Below are 18,433 nucleotides of genomic sequence, written 5' to 3' on the forward strand. Positions count from 1 at the left end.
TTTATTACACTTATTCGTATTACAGTACTGATGTTTAATATTATCATATGAGTATTCAAAAAACACGAAGATGACCAAGTATTATTCTAAATATGAAATATTAAGAATCTCCATTTCAAGAATTAATCGAGGGGTTTAGTTGTTAGGAAATGCATTTGGTGCTTTAGGTAAGTTAGGTTCGAATCTCGTCGCAGCCGTTCCGATTTTTCATAGCGATTAAGTGTGCGATTATGTATGTAGTGAATAAATTAAGTATTTAATAATAAAAATAATAATTCTACGCTTGTGTCCGTATTTAATTGTATTTAATTTGTTTATTTAGTTCTTCCTTCCGAAGGTTAAATATTTTAGTGAAGTGAGTTATTTTTCATATGGTCGTTTGAGATTCTCACATGCTTTGTATGGCAACTTCAAAATATGTTTTCGATCCTTCGAATAAAATATATTACTATCGTTTTAACTTCGCTTGTCAACTTTGATATAATGAACTTTAAATTCTCGCAAGTTTTATAAAAGTTAATGCAACATCCTTTCCATTTGTGTAAACAAAAATATTAGTTTTGACGGCTGAAAACTACTCTATAAAATTTTTGATATGCAAACCCTGTTTTAATTATATTTTGAAACGATATTATACTAAACTCTTATTCATATTTATCGTTTATTCTAACAAAAAGGTCTCGCATTACAGGGCCTGAAAACGAATGTTGTTAAACATGAGGTGAAATTTATTTGTTACAAGTTGATAGAATGTTTTTAGCTATCTCTGTACAAGAATTTTCATCTTAATTTTTGAAGATTTTGATTTTTCGTTTATAAGTTATTTATTTTTAATATTAGGAATATAGAAACATTATTAGTGCTAAATATGTTCAATTTGACGAGATGATTCGATTGATATGTTTAGAAACACCTTATGGTCAAATGAAAGCAATTACATATACAGTTTTTTAGATTTTTGATAAGTTTGTAAAATAAATTTGTTCTAAATGTGAGAGATGCGAGAGATTAATTGAGGGATTGTGAGATTGAAAAGGGGAGGTAGATATTTTGGACGATTGAGACAAATTTGTGTGGAAGTTTTTTTCGAGATTGTGACAGGGTGGGGGGACTGTGTTGATCGGATTGTTAGTAGCAGGGTTGGGTAGCGACAAAGAAAGGCGAGACAGGTACCAGACAGCGACGGTAGATAGAGGCAGGGAAGTATAGAAGGCGGGAAAGTTTGAATTTGATTAATGGCTAGCGGAGCGAGTATCTCCGCGGAAGAAACAGATTTAGAGCAGGAACTGTTCAGTACGCCAAAAGAGAAGATCAAGGAAAGGAAGGCAAGGGGGTAATATAAGAAAACTATAGAAAAGGAGAGATTAAGAGCAAAAAGCGTAGGTTCAATAGAAGAATTTATCAAAAAGAAGAGAGGGGAGAGGGAAAGCAGTGAAGAGAAGGAAGATATCGGTGCGAGCGTAAAATATCAGAAAATGTTTAGATCGCCGCCGGAAAAGCAGAGTTTGGCAGGGAAGAGTGATAATAGTAAGGGGGCTGACGGTAGCGGAGATGAAAATGAAGTTTCGGTGAAAGAGGAAAGACTAAAGAAAATTCGAGAAGTGATGATAGAGGTAATGGGGATTTATGAAGAAAAGCGGGAGAAAAGGGGAGAGGAATTAAAGAAGGAAATTAGGCGGGAAATGGCTGAAGTTAAGGAAGAAATAAAAAAATGGGAAGAAATCATGGAAAAGTTAGAAAAGTGGATGCAGCCATTAGAGCAAAAACTAGAGAAGCAGGAAGAAGATAATAATAAAAAGGTAGAGGAGTTGCGGGGTAGGATGAAGAAACTTGAAAGCTCGAACGTGGATTGTGGTGGGGGCGAGAGTGGGAATAAGAAGATGGAAAGGCTGAGAAAAATAGAACAAAGAATGGAAGATTTGTTACTGGAATATAGTAGGATTGGAGAGAAAGGATAGGGAGTTTATGAGAAATTTGACACAATAGGATGTAGTTATAATGATGGAGACGTGGCTAGATAAAAAGGGATGGCAAAGAGTAAGGCGAAGGTTACCAAGAGGTTATAAATGGCAAGTGCAAAATGCTAAGAGGAATAATAAAAAGGGCAGAGCAATGGAAGGAATGGTGATAGGAGTAAGGAATGAATGTATAACAGGGAAAGATAAGAAAGACAGGAAAGAACAAAAAGAAGGATTAATAGTATAAGAGGCAATAATGGGAGGGGAGAAGTGGAAGTTAGTAGGGATTAATGTGCACGGTGATATGCAGGAGAAAGCAGAGGAGATTAAATAAATTATTGAAGAAAATAAAGTAGAGATTAGGCTGATAATAGATTTCAATGCGAGAACAGAAGACAGTGGAGGGAGGGAATGCGGAGAAGAGAGAGGAAAAAATCCAAAGATAAGGTGCTAAGTGGGGAAAGAAAAACGTTGTTGAAGAGCTCGGAGGACAGGTGACAGGGGAACAGTAATTGATTATGTGATAGTGGATAATGGGGTAAGAGAGAAGGTTAAGAAACTAGAGGTAGGTAAATACATTGATTCGGATCGCTTTCCCTTAATAGTGACATTAGAGGGACAAAAAAGCAATAGCAATATGAGTAAAATGGGAGAAAATGTAAAAAGTGTAGGAAAAGGGGATTGGTCAAGGGAAGGAAAAGAACAGTTTAAAGAAAAAATAAGAAATATCAAAATGGGAGAGGGAAATGTGGTCCAGGAGATGGGAAAAATGATAGGAGAAATAAAAATAGGATTAGAGTGCACAAACAAAAATGAAGTTAGTAAAGGGGAGAATAAAAGTGGGTGGGATGAGGACTACAAAGAGAAAAAAAGAAGGCCAGGAAGAAATTAAGTAATTGGAGAAAAGAAAAAAATAATGGGGAAGAATATAGGAAAAAAATAAAGAGTACTGAGTTGTGTTGTCAAAAGAAAGAGGAAGAGATTAAAAGGTTTGAGGAAGAGGCGGCGAAGGCCACGACGGAAGAAGAGATATGGAAGGTAGTAAATAGAGAAAGAAAAAGAAGAAAAAGAGTAAACCAAGATATTGAAATGATAGAATGGAAGAAATATATTTTGGATTTGCTAGGAGGAGTAGAGAGAAAAGTTATAAAGGGAGGAAAATATGGTAGAGAAAGAGATGAGGAAGAGGACATTTCAAGGTAAGAAATAGTTAAGGTCTTAGTAATAATGAAGGATGGAAAGTCACCTGGTATAGATGAGATTCCAAATAAAGTATGGAATTATGGAGGGGAGGAACTAGATGAATAGGCATGGATAATGTGTAATAAAGTATGGAGAGGAGAGGGGTGGCCAGAGTTATGGAAAGAAGGAGTAGTTATACCAATAGTAAAGAAAGGAAAGGGAGAGGTGGTTAAAGATTATAGTCGGGTGACATTGATGCCAATACTTTATAAAGTATATATAACTTTTTTGTCGGAGGGATTGAAGATAGAAGTTGAAGAAAAGAAGATCAAGTCACCGAATCAGACAGGGTTTAGAAAAGAAATGGGGGTAATGGACAACATATATGTTCTGAACTATCTGGTAAATAAGAGAATTAAAAGGGAAAAAGGGGCAATGATAGCAATGTTCGTGGTCTTAAAGGCGGCCTTTGACTCATTAGACCAGGGAGAAATAGAAAAAGTTATGATAAAAAGGGGATAAGAGAGGGATTAATGAAGAGAGTATCAGAAATTTTTAGAGAGACAAAAAGCAGGGTAAAGGTAGGAGAGGAAGTAGGAGGTAGTTTCTGGTTGGTGAGAGGTGTGAGAAAAGGATATACTCTGAGCCCAATTTTATTTAATTTATTAATATCAGACTTGGAAGAAGAAATGAGGAGAAAAGTTTGCAGAGGAATTAGGATAGGGAATGAAAAGATATATACACTGACATACGCAGACGACATAGTGTTGATGGCAGAGGATGAAGAAGAGATGGCGGGATTAATTGCAGGATTAGAGAAATACTTAGATGGGAAAAAGTTGAATATAAATATAGAAAATACAAAGATAACGAGGTTTCGAAAAGGAGGGGAAAAAAGAAAGAATGGACAGGGAGATGGAAGAGAATAAAGTTAGAAGAAGTAAAAGAGTATGAATATTTGGAATATATATCTTGCAAACGAATGGAGACCATACAGCTCATATAAGAGAAATGACAAAAAAAGCAGCAGGGGCAATGGAACAGATATGGGGAATAGGAAAAAGAAGGTTAAAAAAAATTGGAGAAGGAGAATGTGGTTATTTGATACGCTGGTATGGCCGGTATAAGTTTATGGAGCAGAGATATTGGGATGGAAAGAAAGGAAAGATATTGAGAGTTTACAAGAAAGGTATATAAGTTGCACACTAGGGGCAGGCTGGAGGACGCTAGGATATATGGTGAGAGAAGAAGTGCAAAGGGATAAGTTAAGTATTCGAGCGGGAAAGAGGGCATGAAAATTTGAGACGAAGCTGAGGGAGGGAAAGGGTGAGGAGTTGGCGAGAAAGTGTTTGATGGAGGTAGAAGAGAGGAGAGGGAGGGCGATCGAATGAACGAGATGGGAAGAAGAAAGGAGGGACTTCTTTAATGATAGAGAAATAGAAGACGGGACTAGAGTAAACTATGAAGAATTGAAAAAAGGGAAAGACAATTAGTAGAAAGATGGAGGGCGATTGAGGAATCAAAATACAATAAATGATATAAGAATAAAAAAGGAAGGGGTGTCAAAGTATTTAGAAAAGGGATGGGGAGAGAGAAGGTGGACCAGAATAGCAAGATTTGGATTGGGAAACGAGGTAAGGGAGGGGATGTATTGGGAAAAAGAAGAGAACAGAAAGTGTAGAATATGTGAATGGGAGGAGGAAACATTGGACCATGTATGGGAAGGATGTAGGAGAGGAAAGGAAGATAAAGGAAGCTGGAAAGCTTAGATTAGAAGCGTAAAGATTGTAAGTAATGGTAAGGTAAAAGTTAAGTAGACTAAAATGCCTTTTTGTTCTCATGCTCTCTCTCTCTCTCGCGCCTGCACTCTCGCTTTCGTTCGATCGCTCACTCGTTTGCTAATAAGTCCTAAATTGCGCTATCGCAGGAAATAGAAATAAGAAACTAAATATAAGACTTTATGCAAATAGTTGTAAATAATTGTATGTATAGAAAGGATAAGATTGTAAAAAAATAAAGACATAAACGGAAAGATTGTAAGGAATGGAAGTCATGTAAACCCTTAGGGGACACATTATGAATAAAAAAGAAGAAGTATCCGATCAAAACCTACTAAACACTTATTTTCACGCATAAATAATAAAATTTTGATTTTTAAACTGAAGCTATTTAGATTCATAAAATGATTAGATTCTACTAAAAAAATTTGATTTGGTGCAAAAAGAATCACTGTCTTCTTTACTGTTTCTACTTGAAGAATTTTAATTATTGTGAACCTTCAAAATATTCAGTTTCAACTATAAGCATTAAAAAATAAACAATTAGGTATTTTCACTTCAACCATCAGGTATCTTCACTTCGTTGTATGCTGAGGGGGAAAGAATGGACCAAATTCATAAGAATAGGTTAATCTTTGCTCTATTTTGATAATATTTCGTAAAAACTAATTTTTTCTGTATAAGTGTATTTGAAAAATATCTTTAATTTTTAGGGACTATTTAATGAAATAATCAAAAGATAAGAGTTATTATTCATCACGAAGATATTTCAAAAATAAAGTTTTGTCCCATGCATTTGGTCCGTCGTTTTCCTCTCAGCAATCAACTAAGTGAAGTTAGCTGATGGTTGAAGTGAAAATACGTAATTCCAAACTCGGTTTAAAAATTGAAGGATTCTAAAATTGGGATCTTGAAACTAAGTCTTAAAAAATGATTAATTTGCAAAGTTTGCATCATGATTTCTCAAATTCAGTCATTTCAATCTAAAGTTAAAAATTTACAACTTAAAAATCAAGCGGAACAACTTCATGTTCAAGAAAATTTTAGAAAATATCAAATTGTCGTATATGTACTAATAAACTGTCACATCGCCATAATAGAAAAAGTCACAAGATAAAAAACACGCGAAAAGCGAGCGGTAACATATAGGAGCTTTAATATGCACAGAATCTATGTAAAGTTGATTATTATATATAAATAATAAATAATAATATAATAAGATGGCGCCATGTTTTTGGTATTACTAAAGAACAATCTGATTAGATTTTACTGATAGGTGGTGGTTTAGTGTTTGTCGTTTGGAAAAACCACGTACGGTGAAATACTATCCATCTCCGAACAAGCCCTCCCGCTTTAACTGGGGTTCTCGTTGAGAGATAGCCAGAAAAATATATCGCGAACCAATTAAAACTTTCTAGTTTCAACGTTAAGGCCGAACAGGGACCATAAATCAATCTAACTGTGTCCTATTGTCGTGTACCTGTATATATATTTAGCAGACGACGTTGGATCGTTGGATGCATCGTTAATTGCATCAGTGTACGCAGCTATGAAAATACAAATAACACAATGGTTTTCTATTGAAGGCTAGAGACCTCGTGTACTGCTCAAACTTTCGTTCCTACATTTTTATATGTACTATCGCATTCAAGATAGTAAATGTTAAAGTAAAAAAAAAAACAATTAGTCTGCTCCAATATTGTTGGCCTTCATCTAAATAAAAAGCATAATTCAGTCACTCCTACATTTCTGAACTGCTTTACTTTTTCTGAGACATTATTACTTTTGAGAGATTCGAATTCGTATAACAAATGTAGATTCTACAATAATTATGCTAGAGGTGTTTGGAAAATATGAGAAATGAGGAGGTTCGGGAAAAGGCTACGATCTGATGCATTGGAGGATGAGGGGGTAAATCGTTAATGTCATGTAATATTTTCAACAAGTTCAGCTTATAGGAAATATGTATGCACAATTAGAGTATATAATGTTGAAGTTGAGTAATTTTACAATAAAATATTGTAAAAACGTCATTTGTTTCACGATATCTGAGGCTACAACAATAAACTCTTAAAATATTAAACGATTTTTAGAGTAATAGTAATTTCATAAATGGTAACAAAAACGTTGTTGAAAAAAATGACGTTTTTACAATATTTTATTGTAAAATTACTCAACTTTAACATCATATACTCTAATTGTGGATACATCTTTTCTATAGGCTGAACTTGTTGAAAATATTACATAACATTAACGATTTACCCCCTCATCCTCCCATGCATCAGATCGTAGCCTTTTCCTGGACCCACTCATTTCTCATATTTTTCACACACATCTAGCATAAATATTTAGAATCTACGTTTTTTAAACGACTTCAAATCTCTCAAAAGTAATACTTTCTCAGAAAAAGTAAAGCAGTTCAGAAATGTAGCAGTGACTGAATTATACTTTTTATTTAGATGAAGGCTAACAATATTGGAGCAGACTAATTATTGTTATTTTTTCAAGGGATTTCAAGGGATTTTATAGAATTTTGTGAAAGAATTCCGGTAACTACTTATGGGATTTTGCTAAATTTTTACTATGATGTAGTCTACGGTATCCTGATCAAACGATCTCATGGGCACAAAGTCAGAATTTTCTTAGGTAGCGTGACAAGGGAGTGTATGCAAAAAATCAATATTGTAGGGCTTATGTTTTGATATAGAGCTTTTAACTAGAGTTTTTTGAAGACAGAGGGATGTGGGACCGTGATCCCATTTGATAGACCTGTGTCAAAGGTGGGTGGCAGGGTTGAAAAGGATGGTTGGAGAGTGGGACGGTGGTGGATGGATAGGTAGCCACTTGAATGAGTGTAAACGTACTCATGGTCGTTAGACGTGGCCATAAGTGTGATTTACCGCGGTTCTACTGGGAGCCGGTGTAATTTTTAGATGATGGTTACTCCCGGTAGGACCATGCGGTAGTTGTTCAAAGTGCCAGAGGTGTACTAGGAACTTTGTGGTGATCCGTAAAAATTGTTAAACCGAGGACATTATCATACTAAAACTTCAGCTAAATTCCCCGGGATCCAAAATTCCATAAGCACTTATCAGGGAAACTTTCAAAGAATATATTTATGAATAAATTCTTGTGAGAAATAACGGATTTCAAAGAATTCCAAATATTTTGAAGTATTTTCAAAAGATTTAAAAAAATTCTAAATATTTAAAGTATTTTAAACGAAGCGTATCGTTGACCCGAAATTCGAGATGACTAGTCCAATATTTTTCATAAGCCTAGCCAGTTTGTGCGGAATATACAGGAAGGCTGGTTTATCATCTTTTACAACTCTTCTATTTTTTCGGGACGATTTGATACAGACTAAATTATTATAGTTAATAATTAAAGTTCTCTAAAAAAAAACCAAATTCCTAGAAATCCTTGGCACCTCTTGAAACATTTAAAATCTTATGAGATTCAATAACATGTTTTGAATCTTTCGAAATTTCTTGCAATAACTTAAAATGTTTTTAATCGCTAAGAATCCCATAAAATTTTTATACCATTTCATTTATTCTTTAAGGTACTCTAGAAATATCTTTATATCTTTGAAAATGCTGACAAAATAGTTTGAGACCCGTGAAAATTGCATGTAATTGCTTTAAATTCATTGAAATCTATTGGCGTATTTTAAATCTTTTAATTTTTTTGTAATTCTGTCAAAATCCTTGAAACATGTGGAATCCTCTGAAATCCTTAAAAATAATTTAAAATACTGATCTTTTCATAATTATTTTTTTTATGATTTTCCTAGAATCAAGAAAAATGATTAAAAAATTCATTCTAGGAAATCGTTCTATACATATAATGATTCTACGAAATTGTAAAACATTGCATTAGATTGCAGAGAGAGTGTAGATCATATTCCAGGAGGAATTAAAACCTCAAAGCCAACCCTACAGTATTTGAAGAAAAAAATCGTCCGTTTGTGTTTGATGTTTTTGCAGTTATTAGTGGATAAAAACTAGAAAATGTAAGGGAATTTTTTTAGACCGATTTCCTTTTGGGATGTCTTAAATTGAAGCTCTTGACATGGCGATATACTATACAAACTAAAATTTTCAGTATGATAGATTTTTTTTATTACAGGTTGAAAATTCCGAAATGTGAGGAAATTTGATTTTTCGGACCACTATGCTTATCTCAGTCCGATTTTCTTCAAAGATGACTGAAGTTCTTGGCATGTAGAATTGTAATAAAGAATAAAACTTTATTGCTTTTTATGCTCAAAATATGTTATAAAGTATGATACATTAAATTAAATTCTTCAGATATTTAAGCTTTTTGAAGAGCTACATTTTGAATAGTTCTTAATAAAAGATGAAAGTCGAAACTCCCTTTCTTAACAATTTCCTTTGCACAAGAAGTGTAGTCGCCTTTACAAAGGACGCGTGACATTTCTTCACTATAGACAACTCCTTGCCTTGAACTTTTGAATTTAAAATGTATTATATCGACACTGGCGCTCTCTGGTCCTCTCTTGCTCATGCTTGACCTTTCAGATCCATTCTTAGTTCAAAGTATAATATTACACTCATGTTAAGAAAAGTATAGTTGCAAATTATATTTTATTTTAGTAAATGGGCCCAAGATTTAATGTTTTGTTTATTTTACCCGCTTATATGGGATTATAATAGTTTAACAAGTAATTTTAAAAGGAAAAACTGATTTTCAGAGGTACAGGTCAGCAGACAGTCAGCCAACGCAATGCGACGATAAGCATAAATTCAGTAGTATAGGTCATTCGTGGTCACAATTAAGCTTTTGAAATGTTTGCAGTGGCGGCGAGATATTTTTATGAAAATAAAGAAACTAGGGATTAAACTAGTTTGTAATTGATTGGAAAGCATTCTTAGAAGATATGTTTCACAAAGGAATACGCGTGATTCTAAGGCATTATAAAATACATGTATCAAGGTATATCTGCGATTAATCTACGATAATTGATAACAAGAGATTTTTAAGAATTAAAATTATCCAGAAGATTAATAAAAAAATATACAGTATAGAAGAAATATGTAGGATGAACATTAACATGATGAAAACGCATTAAAGCACAAAGTTACGTTTAAAACATTTTGCATGAATTTAAGGGACTGTGCAGAATCTTAAAGAATTTTCGGTACTATGACTATTACTCTTATTAATACTTTTATTATTCTTTTAACTGACATTCAGTCAATTCAATTGGGTTAGACATTCGAAATTAAATAAATTCCATATTTATGAACACTGAAAATCAAAAAAAAAAATCTTTCCAATTTAAACTAGATCTAACTGAAAAATTTGAGTTGAAATGAAATATATTTAAAATACATTTTATAGAAACCTCATGATCACTCATTTCATATATTCTACAAAAAATATTTCTTTCAGCAGAAAAAGTATTTATATCTTTCCAACCTTTTCATTTAATTTTAAACAATTTGCATAATGGGAGAAAACATGTTTACATTAATAGTAATAAGTTGGTGCGATTATACAGGGTGTCTAAAAAGTCCCGGGACGGTTGGATATTTCCTCAGGTAAAATATTTTTCAAAAAAGTGAAGGTAATTCCTTAAGTAAATTTCAACGAGGAATTCAATGGTTACCTTCATTTTGATCTTGAAGTTGACCTTCATGGCTTTTTGAAGGTCAACTTTGTTTTTTTAGATAGAAACCCCATTTTTACATCTGCAATCGATAGAGCGGAAAATTATACGTTCAGGTACGTATCCCAGTCATAGGTCAATTGTAACGTTCGAGGTTAGTTAGAGGTTATTTGAAATTAACAAAGTTCTCAATGAGGTCAGTGTAATTGCTGAAGTAAATTTCAACGAGGAATTCAATCGTGACCTTCATTTTGACCTTGAAGTGGATCTTCATGGATTTTTGAAGGTCAACTTTGTTTTTAAATGGAAACCCCCTTTTTCACATTTGCAATCGATAGAGCGAAGAATTCTCCGTTCAGGTACGTACCCAAGTCATAGGTCAATTGTAACGGTCAAGATCAGTTAGAGTTATTTGAAATTAAAAAAATTTTCCAAGAGGCCAATGTAATTCCTGAAGCAAATTTAAACGAGAAATTCATTGGTGAGCTCTGTATTGATCTTGGTTACAGCGTTTTGAATATTGTAAAATCATAAGGAAATTTTTCATTAAAAGTTCCAGGTGTTCTAGTGAGAGTTCTGTTCCTCCCCGAAGAGTTATACAGTGCTATACCGTTTTTCGATACCTTAGTCAATACCTAAGGCGATACTATAAGTCCTATACCGTTTTTCCATATGATTATTACGAATCGAAACTACATTTACGTATTACGAGTACATACTTACTATCTTTCGTTAAAAGATTATTATGGCGCAAGCTAAACTTTCGGAACGAGAGAGAGTATCTGTATTAATGATGCGTGGTTGGGGAGATCGAGTTCGATCTTATGATCAAGTTCGTTTGCTTTTTAATCGCACTTTTCGTATTGGAAAAGGTTTAAATCCTGTTTCGAAATCAACAAGTGAAAAAACTGTAAGGCGCTTTATGAATCATGGATCTATCAAGGACCTTCAGAGAACTGGTCGGCCAAAATATGCAGGATCTGAGAAAATGCAGATTGACATAGACCGAGCAAAATTGTAGATATTGGTCCGACACAAATCCTAATTGGATGTTGGAGAGTCATACAAAATATCCACAAAAGATTAATGTTTGGGCCGGTATCTGGAATTATACATTGATAGGCCCTTTCTTCATCGAAGGTAATCTCAATGCCCGTGCATATGAAGAGCTTCTCAGAAACCAAATTGTACCAAGAATAAGGGACATTACAGGCGATAATTTTCAAAATATTTGGTTTCAGCAGGACGGATCAGCGGCTCATTACGGTAGGGAGTTTCGAGCATATTAGGATACTCAGTTCCCTCAAAGGTGGATTGGAAGAAGGGTGAAATCGAGTGACCTGCTAGATCTCCTGATCTGACGCCTCTCGATTATTTTCTTTGAGGTTATTTAAAGAGCAAAATATACACAAGCACCCTAAAGGGAACAGAATGTACTACCTCCACGTCGTTTTTACTGGGTAATGCTAAACGTAAACGTAAACTGCTTGGAAAAACCCTTGTAAAAACTTTGAAGATCATCACCAAGATCAATACAGAACTCACTAATGAATTTCTCGTTGAAATTTACTTCAAGAATGGCACTGCTCTCTTGAAAATCTTTGTTAATTTCAAATAACCTCTAACTGACCTTGATCGTTACAATTGACCTATGACTTGGGTACGTAACTGAACGAACAATTTTCCGCTCTATCGATTGCAGATGTAAAAAAGGGGGTTTCCACTTGAACGAAGTTGACCTTCAAAAAGCCATGAAGGTCAACTTCAAAGTCAAAATGAAGGTCACCATTAAATTCCTCGTTGAAATTTATTTCAGGAATGACCATCACTTTTTTGAAAAATATTTTACCTGCGGAAATATCCAACCGTCCCAGGACTTTTTAGACACCCTGTGTAGACTTTTTAAATGATCCCAATACCATCGAAAATGTTGATTATATTATATATCATTTAAGTTTCAAGAAAACATTAAAATTTGCACTATGTTTGAAAATGTTTTCATAAAATTGCCAAAATGACCCCATCCTGGCGCATTTTATCGAGAATCGCGATAAATTGCAACCTATTTAAAACAAAAAATGTAACTCTCATACCATTAACATTAAAAAAAAAACTTAAAAGCAATCTTCGATAAAAAAATGCTGTTTTTCGCTATATTGCAGACTAGATTACCCGGGGTACTACTTTTTTTCGTAAAATATTGTCAAAGCATTTAAGGATTTTGGACTCGCTGATCTCATGTCTGTGGTCAAAGTTTCCAAATTCCAGATGGCACATCCAATATGGCGACTACATCTGACACACTTCATAGTGAGTTCGTAAAAATTCCAAAAGTCCTTGAAAATGGTTACTCGCGGGTTTTTGCGGTCGCTGATCTCAATTCCGGGATAGAATTTCTAAATTAAAAATGGCGGATCCAATATGGCGGCTACAGTGGCCACACTTCATAGCGAGTTACTAAAATTTCCGAAAAGTGCTTGAAAATGGTTACTTGTAGGTTTTTGGGATCGCTGATCTCGAATCTGCGACTATAGAGTGTGGCACAGCTGTAACCGCTATATTGGATCCGCCATCTTAAATTTGAAAATTCTAACCACAGACTGGAGATTAGTATCTCCAATATCATTAGATGCTATGACTAGATTTTTCGGAAAAAAATCGGCTCGCTGTGTAATCTAGTCTCCAATATAGCGAAAACGGCATTTTCTGAACGTTTAGCTTAGCATCTATCTCGAGAAAAAGCAGGCTTTGAGCAATTCTGAGTCCAGATTTGGATTCATCTTTAATTTGATCAGGAGAAATAAAGTTGCCGGGAAGAGACTGAGAGCCCCCCCCCCAACATAAGAAATCTCAAACTGAAATGTTTGAAATAGAAATCCTTGAATTGTTAAAATTTCAGTATCTTATATTTGAACTTTGAACGCTACAACTTTAATTGTTTCATTTGAAGAAGAAAAACTGAAATCATTTAATTTTCAATATTCTTAGTCTAAAATTGCTGAAAATGATACAATTTCGAACATTCACAAATTTATTGATTTATTCTTCTATTTAGAGCATCAAAAATGATGGCGTAGACTGTTCAATTTATAAAAGTTTAGGGTTTTAAATTATGCAGTTGAACGACATTTAATTTAAAACTATTTAATTGAAAAGTGTTAAAGCTTAATGTTATACTTGTAAATTATCGAACATTGGAATCAGAAATGTCTAAGCTAGAAAATACTGTGATCTTCAATTTTAAGCGTTTAAATTTAAAAAGAATTTCGCTCAGAGTGCTTCAGTTAGAAGTTTAATTTTGATTACTTCAAATGAAAAATTTTCAGCTTCATGTGTTCGAATTTTCCAGATTTTTACCTCAATGTGTATCATGATTTATGGGGATGTTTCAGTCAATGATTGTCTTTCGAAAAAATGGCGTTTGTATTCTTCTGGAACACCACCCTTCAATTGAAAAACACCTGAGATCGTAAAATGACGCAGAAGACTCCTCACCTCTTCTTTCAGGTGCAAGTGCAGGCGCCAATAAAGTCGAATTTCTAAGTGGGTGAAAACAATGAGGAAGCTTTTATCTCGGCAATGACGTACACGTGCGTAAGTAAGACCGGTGTAAAACTGGCGTTGGCTTGGCATCATAACCGTGACCCATCTGGAAGAGTAGGTGGTAATGTAGAGACGGAGTGAGCGTTATCTTATCACCACAGTATCTGCATGTCCTCTAACAGAGCTGGTTTTCTACTCTCAGACCCGAACAGAGAACAGACCTATTTTCCACGTTTCCACCCGTTTCAAACCGCAGACTGAGCTCTGACCATCCAGCAGCCCGGAAATCTATTACAGATCCAGTGTTTCGCCTTGCAGGCTTATTTCATACACCGCAATCGCATCAACCTAAACGAAAAGGGATCTAAGGCTATTAGCCCGGGATTTCACTCGCCCCAATTTAAATGATTTATTTCACTCAGTCTCGACCGATATGCGATACGACCCTCTCAAGTCCTCTTCTTCGCTTGAAATGTCTGAAAAGTCTGAGCGACTCAGAAGTCGAGCGAGTCTTTAACCTGTATATTATTTGCCCGTTTCGGAAGGACACCCCTCACTCAAAAAGTCGAAAAATTAGTTTTTGCATTGATGAAATTGAGAGGATAAGGTGCACCTTATTACAACCAGAGAAAAAGTTGTTGTTGGATTGCAGAATAGGGGCGTTACCTGTCACCTCTGTTTTGACTCGAAAAAAAATTTTGTTTGGCAACAAACTATTAGAATATTTCATTGAACGATAAATGAAGCGATTTGATGGTTACTTTTGTTACTATGATGTCTCAAATATGGGTTTGTTACGATATATTGGTGATCATATTTAACGAGAAGTTGGAAATGGGTAGGGGGGACTTCACCACAATTATTTTTTTTAACTACACATAGGGATGCTTTCCCGATCTTAAGAAACGTTGAAAAAGGGTAGGGTTTTGACCAAATTATTTTTGTGACTTGTCAAAGGAGTGTTTCTGGCCGTTTGAATGTTTAAAAGCAACTAATTGGTGAGTTAATTACGGTGGAACCTCGGTGTGAGTCACCAATCGGGATCTGGCGTAGCGGACACTGCAAGTGCACGTGGTCTAACCCTTCAGCCAATCGGCGTCGAGTTACAGGACCGTTTCTTTCCAAAATCGTGATATACCCATATTTAAGATATCGTAGTAACGAAAGTAACAATAATTTTGAACTTCTCACGGGTCAAATCGCTTTATTTAGTGTTCAATTAAATATTCTATTAGTTTGTTGCAGAAAAAAACTGTTTTTCTAGCCAAAAACCAGGTGACGCCCCTATTTTGCAATTGCACTAAAGTTGACTTGAAACAAAAGTATCTTTCTCCTGTCTGTTTTGTTTTTAAGCAAATGAAAACATGGCTTTCACAAACGAAATTAATTGGCTGCAAGTTCGCATGAAGTTTGTAGCAAAAGGATGTCTGCTACAAGAAAGATTCTTTTTCAGACAAATGGAAATCCCCTTAAACTTGAGTTTAAAAGGAACTTCCATTTGTGTCAAAAACATCCTTTTGAAAGAAGAGGAATTTTCTGTGAGAGTGTGCAAACCAATTTTGAAAATAATTAATACACTATAAAAGATAATTACTATTAATTATCGTGAAACACCGTTAAATAAAATATTGTCGAGAGTTATTTTGCAAAAGTACCGTTTACTCGCGAAACTAGTTAGTAACTTTGTGAATTAAAATATAAGGAACCGCATATGTCACAAAAAAATTTACAAGTATTTCGTCAACTTGAAGATAACAGTACTCTCTAAATTATTCGATGGATTCTTGGTGATGAACTAATAATGTAACGATCGTAATGCGTTAATGGCATTACCACTGACTATTTTGTAAGTCTGGGTGATTTCAGTCCCGTAGCACTGCGGATGTACTAATATAATATGCCTTTTGTTTTAAACCCGCGAGGGAACAAAGATCTACACACCAGTCACCCTCGCTGCTAAAGCATCATTTAAGTCCTTTAAGCATGAATGCATATACCGTCAGATGAGTTCACTTCATTGGGCAGGGACCTGTGAAACTTTTTATTTTACTAAGGTCGGCTTAGAAATCACTGTATGAATTTAATAAAAACCAGTGATAACCCGCAGCTCCATCTCACTTTATTAGAACTACTGCCATTTCCCTTGACGTTTGATCAAGGAAGGGCAAAACTGCAGAAAACCACCTCCTGAGTTTTTTGTTTTTTTTCTAGTTTAAGGGGACATTCTGATGTAAACGCGTAAAAATAAACACATTTTTAACAGTAAAAAAAAATATTGCATACAATAGGGCAAACTTTCCCTCGAAAATTAAAAAATCTTTATTTATTTAGAAAGGTTCTTTTACACAGATCAAAACAATTTTGAAACTAATGGCGCATGTGATTTCGACCCTCCTGGATTTTAGAAACAGAAAATCGAAAAATATTCTTAACCTGTGACCACCTCCTTATGGCCCGAACCTCAATTTTTATATTTGAATGTGAATTAATAGAACGGCGGCGTTTTCTCCAACATTACAAAAAGACGTTTTTTCGCACTTTAAATGAGGGAAAATTATACGTTAGAATAAACATTTTAACATAACCTAGGTTAGGGCGATACCAATAAGTATGCTGAGTATTGTGTCGAAATTTCCAGCCTATCGGCTTAGCTGTTTTTAAGAAAACACCTGCGGCAGGTGCAAAAATGTCTATAGATTCCTGCATCGGCATTTACCGACATTCAGAAATTGATGTGACGTAAGAGATACTGGAATATTCGATGTTACATAATAATTTCCAGAAGTTTCGATGATGATGTGTTGTATAATTTATGGTAGGTTATGGTTGCCATGAGTAAGATGATTGTGCACGTGTGAGTGTGCCTGTGTGCTGACGCGTGTGCTACCACGTGTGCTATATCGTGAGCATGGCTTGTGTGTGTGTGTGTGTGTGTACACATACATATGCTATATTTAATTTTTTTAAGGTTCGAATGTATGTATTTTATAGTATTCGTTGAAATAATGATGCTAGATTATACAAAATTTCTCACGGGAATTGCGAGCCTGTGCAAATAATGTGCGATTGTAATAAGATATGACCTGCTAAAAGATAAGAGATTCGCGAGGATGATGTGAATAGATGTGATGAGTTATTTGAAGAATTTTTAGTGGAATTTTTTTGAGGTAGTCCAAGCAACGTTCCAATAAAATTTTACATTTTGAATTGCTTCACTGATACATGTACCTCTATAAAGAAAGTTGGAAGCAGATTGACCAAAAAGGAGCTTATCTGATTATTGAATTCATCACTTATGATTTAGTTATTGTGTTATATATTAATTTCAGAATGTATTCAGATTTTAGTTTTTATATTTACTAATTATTTTACATGTTTTAATTTAATTTTAGTTTAGTATGGACAAAAACAAACCTTAGATAATCAATTAATGGTTTGAAGCCATATTAAAATGATAAGACTTCTCAAACGAATTTCAAATAATAACTGCTTTTAAATATTTTAATCCATTTTTAGATTCTCAAATTCAAATTTTTATTTGTCTTGGTTTCGACTTAAAGTTTGAATGTTTCGCATTTTGAGCTGTTCAATTTTAAACTTATTCATAATTTGAAATGGTAAAACTTATAGGATTTCCAGTTTATTAAATTGTTCAGATATCAAAGCCAGAATTTGAATTTACGAACAAAACAGACCATTGTATCAGGAACATATAGGTATAAATACGATAGTACTACTCTCTAAATCTGAATCAGTGAAATTTCACTGACTCAAATAGCTAGAAATGGGGCACTGACAATCAGTGAAAGGTTACTTATTGATTTAGTGAAATAGCCATTTTTGAGGGTTTGCAGCACTGCATCATGCCAATTTAGAAATAATAAAATAATATTTTAGTACAGTCAATCAAAGAATCATAGTAAAAACTTAATACGCATAAATAGGATAAAATGCTAAAAAGGTGAATAGTTCCAAAGCTTTTAAATGAAAAACAACCTCACATATTACTTTTATTTCAAGATTGGACTGTCATGTACAAACCCTTTAAGTAAGTACTTCCTATACGAGTTAGAGTATATTTATCCCGCAGTTAATTTAGCAAACTCACAGCGCGAAAATTAAAAAAATTATTTCATTAAGTAATTCTTCTTGATACCTAAGTAAAAGGGTAACAACAACACCTAAATAAAAAATATAGAGGTTATGCTTCACAGGATTTACTCTGGTGTTACTAAACTGATTAGTGAATAAGTCAAAAATTACTGATTAATCAGTGAAATGTGTAACTAAAAATATACATTATTTCCAAATAATATTTCTTTAAAGTTGTTTGTTTA

At 34.2% G+C, this 18,433-nt stretch overlaps 1 protein-coding gene across 1 annotated transcript in view; it reads right to left on the reverse strand.

Annotated features, from left to right (window-relative positions):
* The window catches only part of LOC117169071 (lachesin-like), a 388,598-nt gene that overhangs the window by 25,972 nt on the left and 344,193 nt on the right, over positions 1-18,433 (reverse strand). The window lies entirely within an intron of this gene.

The sequence above is a fragment of the Belonocnema kinseyi genome, chromosome 3, assembly GCF_010883055.1.
Source record: "Belonocnema kinseyi isolate 2016_QV_RU_SX_M_011 chromosome 3, B_treatae_v1, whole genome shotgun sequence".
NCBI classification, from domain to species: Eukaryota; Metazoa; Arthropoda; class Insecta; order Hymenoptera; family Cynipidae; genus Belonocnema; species Belonocnema kinseyi.